Here is a 6,823-nt window from a genome sequence, read left to right as displayed (position 1 = left end):
CTAAAATATCTTTATTTAGCTCACAGGAAGCATCCCAACCAGGTCCACCTGTGAATGACTGTAGGAAAGAAGAAACACATCCCCTCTGGAGACTGACCAGAACCAGGAAATGTTTGACTTTACTCCCTCCCCTTTTAGTATAAAACAAACCTGAATTCTAACTTAGTCAAGATGGTTCTTTGGGACACGAGTCCATCATCTTCTTGGTCTGCTGGCTTTCCAAATAAATTCACCATTCCTTGCCCCAATGACTTGAATCTTGATTTATTTTCCTGTTGTGGGGCAAGCAGTATGAGCTTGGACTTGATAACAATCACCATCATGCTTACTGCTTACTGAGCACCACTGTGTGTGTACAGGTAGAGTGCCATGACAGGGCCTTTGTGTAGGTCATTTAACCGTGGCAAATCACCTGTTGAGCAGTTATTAATCAGATGAGAAAGCTAAGGCTCAGAGAGGTAAAGTGACCTGCTTGGTAGGTGGAGGAACTAAATGCAAACCACAAATCTGTGCACTTTGCTCTGTGAACATCTTACTCTTTGTCATGGACTGGTGATCCATTCCTTACCCACTTTGGTCATTTGCATATTCACCTGGCCTTTCATCTAATGAGCAGAGCTGACACATAAGCTCTAACGAGTATGTCCTGTGTGCTAAAAACTGTCAGGTGCCTTACATATGTGATCTCTTAATCCTCACCGTTCTGAGAGGATTTGAACTTTTTATTTGAATAGTGTCAATTTTTTAAATTTATTTATTTATTTATTTTGGCTGCGCCAGGTCTTAGTTGTGGCACATGGGACCTTTGTTGCGGCATGGGGGATCTTTAGTTGGGGCATGCGGACTTCTTAGTTGTGGCATGCGTGCGGGATTTAGTTCCCCGACCAGGGCTCGAACCTGGGCCCCCTGCATTGGGAGTGCAGAGTCTTACCCACTGGACCACCAGGGAAGACCCTGTCATTTGTTTTTAAAGTGTATTTTTTAAATAAATTTATTTATTTTATTTATTTATTTTTGGCTGCATTGGGTCTTCATTGCTGCGCACGGTCTCTCTCTAGTTGCGGCGAGAGGGGACTACTCTTCGTTGCAGTGCGTGGGCTTCTCATTGCGGTGGCTTCTCTTGTTGTGGAGCACGGGCTCTAGGCGTGTGGGCTTCAGTAGTTGCAGCACGTGGGCTCAGTAGTTGCGGCACGCGGCCTCTAGAGCGCAGGCTCAGTAGTTGTGGCACACCGGCCTAGTTGCTCCGCGGCTTGCTGGATCTTCCTGGACCAGGGCTTGAACCCATGTCCCCTGCCTGGGCAGGTGGATTCTTAACCACTGCGCCACCAGTGAAGTCCCTCATTTATTTTTTAAGTAACAAGCCCATACAGAAAAGTACATAAATCCTAAGTAAACAGCCCAGTGGACTTTCACAAAATGAACACACCTGTGTGATCACAGCTGATCAAGAAACAAAACAGTGTGTCTTCCCTTCCTCCCTCCTGCCCATCCACCCTCTCTCTGGTTAACACATGTATCTTTATGCAGCTCACATGAGGATTTTTTTTTAATAAATTTATTTGTTTATTCATTTTTCACTGCATTGGATCTTCATTGCTGCACGTGGGTTTCCTCTAGTTGTGGCGAGCGGGGGCTACTCTTCGTGTGCTGCACGGGCTTCTCATTGTGGTGGTTTCTCTTGTTGTGGAGCGCGGACTCTAAGCATGCGGGCCCCAGCAGCTGTGGCACGCAGGCTCGGTAGTTGTGGCTCGTGGGCTCTAGAGCGCAGGCTCAGTAGTTGTGACACACGGGCTTAGTTGCTTCACGGCATGTGGGATCTTCCCAGACCAGGGCTCGAACCCGTGTCCCCTGCATTGGCAGGTGGATTCTTAACCACTGCACCACCAGGGAAACCTGATGACTTTTTGTTTTCTCTGGCCGCGCTGTGCGGCTTGCGGCATCTTAGTTCCCAACCAGGGACTGAACCCGGGCACCCAGCAGTGGAAGCTCAGAGCCCTAACCACTGGACCTCCAGGGAATCCCCTCACATGAAGACTTTTGTATCTGATTTGGAGAAGGTTGCAAATAATTAATGAAAAAGCATTTTTTTTAAATACAGGTTTTATATTCTATAAACTCAGAATGAAATTGATAAGCCAGGCCTCGCCTGTCACATGGGACTAAGTTCAAAGTGAAAGGCACAGATCATAATTTTAAATCAGAACCTTTGGTAAATGTCCTACACCTTTTCTTTAAATAAATTATTTAATGTATTTGGCTGCGTGGGGTCTTAGTTGAGGCACACAGGATCCTTCGTTGTGACACGTGGGCTCCCTAGTTGTGGCGCATGGGCTCTGGAGTGCGCAGGCTCAGTAGTTGCGGTGCTCAGGCCTAGTTGTCCTGCGGCACGTGGGATCCCAGTTCCCTGACCAGGGACCAAACCTGCATCTCCCACATTGGCAGGCAGATTCTCAACCACTGGACCACCAGGGAAGTCCCCTACAACTTTTACTAGAATACCCCGAATGTCCCACATTGCAAGGCATTTCAGCAATACTTATTTTAAATCAACATTTCTTCTACAGGTACCAAGCATCTGATATGCACTAGATACATGAGTAGGCCTGCCCGCCCAGGCTCCTTCCCCACAGATGTCTCCTTTTGGAGCCAGAGAAAAGGCCACGTGTACCTGTGGTTCTGAAACCAACCGTCAGACACTCTCTGACACCAACTAGATGTCCAACACTTCAAGTCAATCCAGTTCTGACCCTAACTACCCAGGTTAGCGGCAGACCCCGCTGGTTTAAGAAGTCAGTTCCACGAGACCTAACCCAGCCCCCGCTTCAGACGCCAATTGCAGGTCCTGGAGAGCCACCCCTACTTCTGACAGACCAGCTACAGATCAGGGGTACCCCCAGCCCCTCCTCAGTTTCAATACTCACTAGAATGACTCACAGAACTCAGGAAAACACTTTACTCATGGTTACTGGCTTATTATAAAGGATACATCTCAGGAACAGCCAATGGAAGAGTTGCAGAGGGCAAGGCGTGGGAGAAGGGATGCAGAGCTTCCACGAACAGATTTTGGAGGGACGCAAACATTCAGTCTATAGCACCTCTTCTATTGTAATTTATTTTTAAACCTCACTTCCTTCACAATTATTTGAAAAGGTGTTTAGTTCAGATATCTTGAGGCAGTTCCTGCTTCCTGCCAAGGTTCCTGAAATATCTCACAAAGAGTGTCACTTTGTGATGAGAATTTGGGAGTAATTTTCTGCCCAAATTGTTGAAGTCTCTGGGTCCTAATGATAAAGTTGGCTAATACAGCTTGTTATAATACTGTAGTGTGAAATTTGGGACCAGTACGAAGTTTCCTGTGGGGCAGGTGGATTGATTTTGAGATCAGAGGATTGGTGGGTTACTTGTGCCTTACCTGGGCCCCATCTCCTCAATGTCCCACTCTTCTTGCTAAAAATCAGGCTCAGCTCAGGAATTCCCTGGCGGTCCAGAGGTTAGGACTCTGCGTTTTCACTGCCGAGGGCGCGGGTTCGATCCCTGGTCTGGGAATTAACATCCTGCAAGCCTCGCAGCGCGTCCAAAAAATAAACAAATAAAATTGAAAATTAAAAAAAAAAATCAGGGGCTTCCCTAGTGGCACAGTGGTTGGGAGTCCGCCTGCCGATGCGGGAGACGCGGGTTCGTGCCCCAGTCCGGGAGGATCCCGTATGCTGCAGAGCGGCTGGGCCCGTGAGCCTTGGCTGCAGAGCCTGTGCTCCGCAACGGGAGAGGCCGCGGCGGTGAGAGTCCCGCGTACCGAAAAAAAAAAAAATCAGGGGGACGTTGCACCCTCCCGTGGACCTGTCCCAGGGAGGGTGCAATGGCCAGCCCCTCGGATAGACAGGAACGATAACCAGGCCTCTGGAGCCTGACGTTTCCTCGGCACCAGCTGAGAGAAGTGAAGGCTAACAAAGAAGGACCAGTTTCCTCGAAGCTGCTAAAACCACATTCATGTCGCTTCTCCGGCGAAGTCTGGAGTGTGAGAAACTGTGGCCTCTCCTGAGTCAGCAACACCCCACATACACACCCCAGTCTTGGCTCTCGGGGACGGAGGAGGCATTACACCTTGCCTATTTGTTACCCGTCTTTTGAGTCTTTACTCTTTAGAGCCAATCCTGGCTCCACTGATGGAACTGGAAATTTATTCCTTAGTGAGACTGATACAAAACAGGGTCAGAAAACTGGGTGACAGCCCCTGCAAAAATCTTCTGATTTCTTTAGGATCTTCCGTTTTTGTGAGGATGGAAGATGGAGCTCAGGGGATGCACAATAATTCTTCCCTAACATACTCCTCTTTCCTGTAGACTTGAGGATTTCAGCTACTCTCGCATTCAGGCAGAGGCATTTTTGTTGTCTCATGCCATGTGACCTGTTCCAGGGTCACTTTATATTATGCCTATTCTTTCAATAGAAGACCTCATTTATTGGCGCACATAAGTGATGAGCCTGGGGGCAGCTTTACCTCCAGGCATGGACTGTGTCTTAGGCTCAGATGGTACAATCAGCCTGGTGTCTTCCCAGCTCCTCCAGGTCATAAGCGACAAGGCGGCAAGACCCCAGCCGGCAGTGCCAGGAGAAAGGCAAGCCGCCAATCTTGCTCGGCAACTGTCTTTGGCCTGAATTAGATCATGGGGTCAGGCCTGACCACTCCCTGGGACAAGGAGGATGAGATGCCAGGCCTGGCTGCATCCTGACCTTGCCGTGAAGCTGAAAGCTGAGCCGACCTGAAGGCTGGGCTGAAGCATGGTAGAGGTGTGCTCCTTGAGGTCTCAGAGCCCACGGCCCCCAGGTCCTGAGCCTCAAGCTCCCTCTGGGCAGGGCTGGTCAGCCAGAGTTTGTTCACTTTTACGACTGAGCAGTATTCGAGATTTAGGCTAGTACAAATAAAGCTGCTATGACAATAGAATAAGGGTTTTTGTGAGGACATAACTTTTTTTTTTTTGCGGTACGCGGGCCTCTCACTGTTGTGGCCTCTCCCGTTGCGGAGCACAGGCTCCAGACGCGCAGGCTCAGCGGCCATGGCTCACGGGCCCAGCTGCTCCGCGGCATATGGGATCTTCCCGGACCGGGGCACGAACCCGTGTCCCCTGCATCGGCAGGCGGACTCTCAACCACTGCACCACCAGGGAAGCCCAGGACATAACTTTTTACATCTCTAGGATAAATGTCTACTGCTGCAATTGTCAGATCATATGGTAAGTATATGTTTAGCTTTCAAGAAACTGCTGAACTATTTCCAAAGTGGTCGTACCATTTTACATTGCCATCAACACTGTATGAGGAACTGAGTGTCTCTGCATCCTCACCGGCATTTTGTATATGCGCTACTTTTTATTTCAGCTCTTCTGATAGGTGTGTAAGAACATCCCAGCGTGGGGACTTTGCTGGCGGTCCAGTGGTTAAGATGCTTCCACCACAGGGGGCAAGGGTGAGATCCCTGTCTGGGGACTGAGATCCCACATGCCGCGGCCAGTGTGGTCTTAATTTGCCCAGTGGCCAGTGATACTGACCATCTTTTCACGTGCTTATTTTCCTTCCGTATATCCTCTTCAGTGAAAAGTTTATTCATACATTTTGCCCATTTCCTAATTGGAGTGTATGTTTTTTACAGTGAAGTTTTGGGAATTCTTTATATATTCTAGGTATGAGTCCTTTATTGGATATGTGGTCTGCAAATATTTTCTCCCATTCTGTAGCTTGTCTTTTTATCCTCTTAGAGGCGGTTTTTCACGGAGACAATGTTTCTATGAAACCAGCTTATCATTTTTTTCTTTTACGGATGATGTTTCTGGTTTTCATGTCTGAGAACTGTTCACCAAGCCTTAGATCTTGAAGATTTTCTGCTGTTTGCTTCTTCTAAAAGTTTTAGCGTTTTACACTTTAAAGCCTTTGATCCATTTTGAGTTAATATCAGGTACAAGTTGTGACGTGAAGCCAGATTCTTTTTTCTTTTTCTTTTCATATTTTTTTGTTTTGTTTTGTTTGCCTAAGGATATCTAATTGCTCCATCACCATTTGTTGAAAAGACTCTGTTTTCCTCCACTGAACTGCTTTCTCACTTTTTCATCAGAAGCCAGTTGGCCATACTGGGTAGCCAGTAGCCTGTCTCTGTCTTCCCTGTTCTGTAATCTATGTGTTGGTCCCTCAGCCAATACCACAGTCTCTCTCTTTCTTTTTTCTTCCAGTTTTATTGACAAATAATGGACATACATCACTGTATTCGTTTAAGGTGTACTGCGTGACGGTTGGATTTACATATATTGTGAAATGACTACCACGATAGGTTCAGCTAACATTCATCATCTCATATAGATACAATAAAAGAAAAGAAAAAAGAAAAGAAATTCTCTTTGTGATGAGAACTCTTAGGACTTACTCTTAATGATGTTCCTTTATATCATACATACATATAGCGTTGACTATAGTCATCATGTTGTATATTATATCCCCAATACTATGTATCTTATAGCTGGAAGTTTGTGATTTTTGTGTGTGTGTGTGTGTGGTACGCAGGCCTCTCACTGCTGTGGCCTCTCCCGTTGCAGAGCACAGGCTCTGGACGCGCAGGCTCAGCGGCCATGGCTCACGGGCCCAGCCGCTCCGCAGCATGTGGGATCCTTCTGGATCGAGGCACGAACCCGTGTCCCCTGCATCGGCAGGCGGACTCTCAACCACTGCGCCACCAGGGAAGCCCAGTTTGTGCTTTTTGACCACATTCCTCCAATTCTCCCTCCTCCCACGCTCCTGTCTCTGGTAATCACAAGTCTGATCTATTTTTCTATGAGCT

The 6,823-nt window shown here is 47.6% G+C and overlaps 1 non-coding gene across 1 annotated transcript; it reads right to left on the bottom strand.

Moving 5' to 3' along the window:
• Positions 1–876: 876 nt before the first annotated feature.
• TRNAG-CCC (transfer RNA glycine (anticodon CCC)) lies at positions 877–949 on the bottom strand. Its single transcript has one exon. It is a non-coding gene; the product is annotated as a tRNA-Gly (tRNA).
• Between the last annotated feature and the right edge of the window lie 5,874 nt (positions 950–6,823).

Source organism: Lagenorhynchus albirostris, chromosome 6, assembly GCF_949774975.1.
Source record: "Lagenorhynchus albirostris chromosome 6, mLagAlb1.1, whole genome shotgun sequence".
NCBI lineage: Eukaryota > Metazoa > Chordata > Mammalia > Artiodactyla > Delphinidae > Lagenorhynchus > Lagenorhynchus albirostris.
Note: the sequence above shows the minus strand (reverse complement) of the source record. Positions and strands in the feature narration are given on the sequence as shown.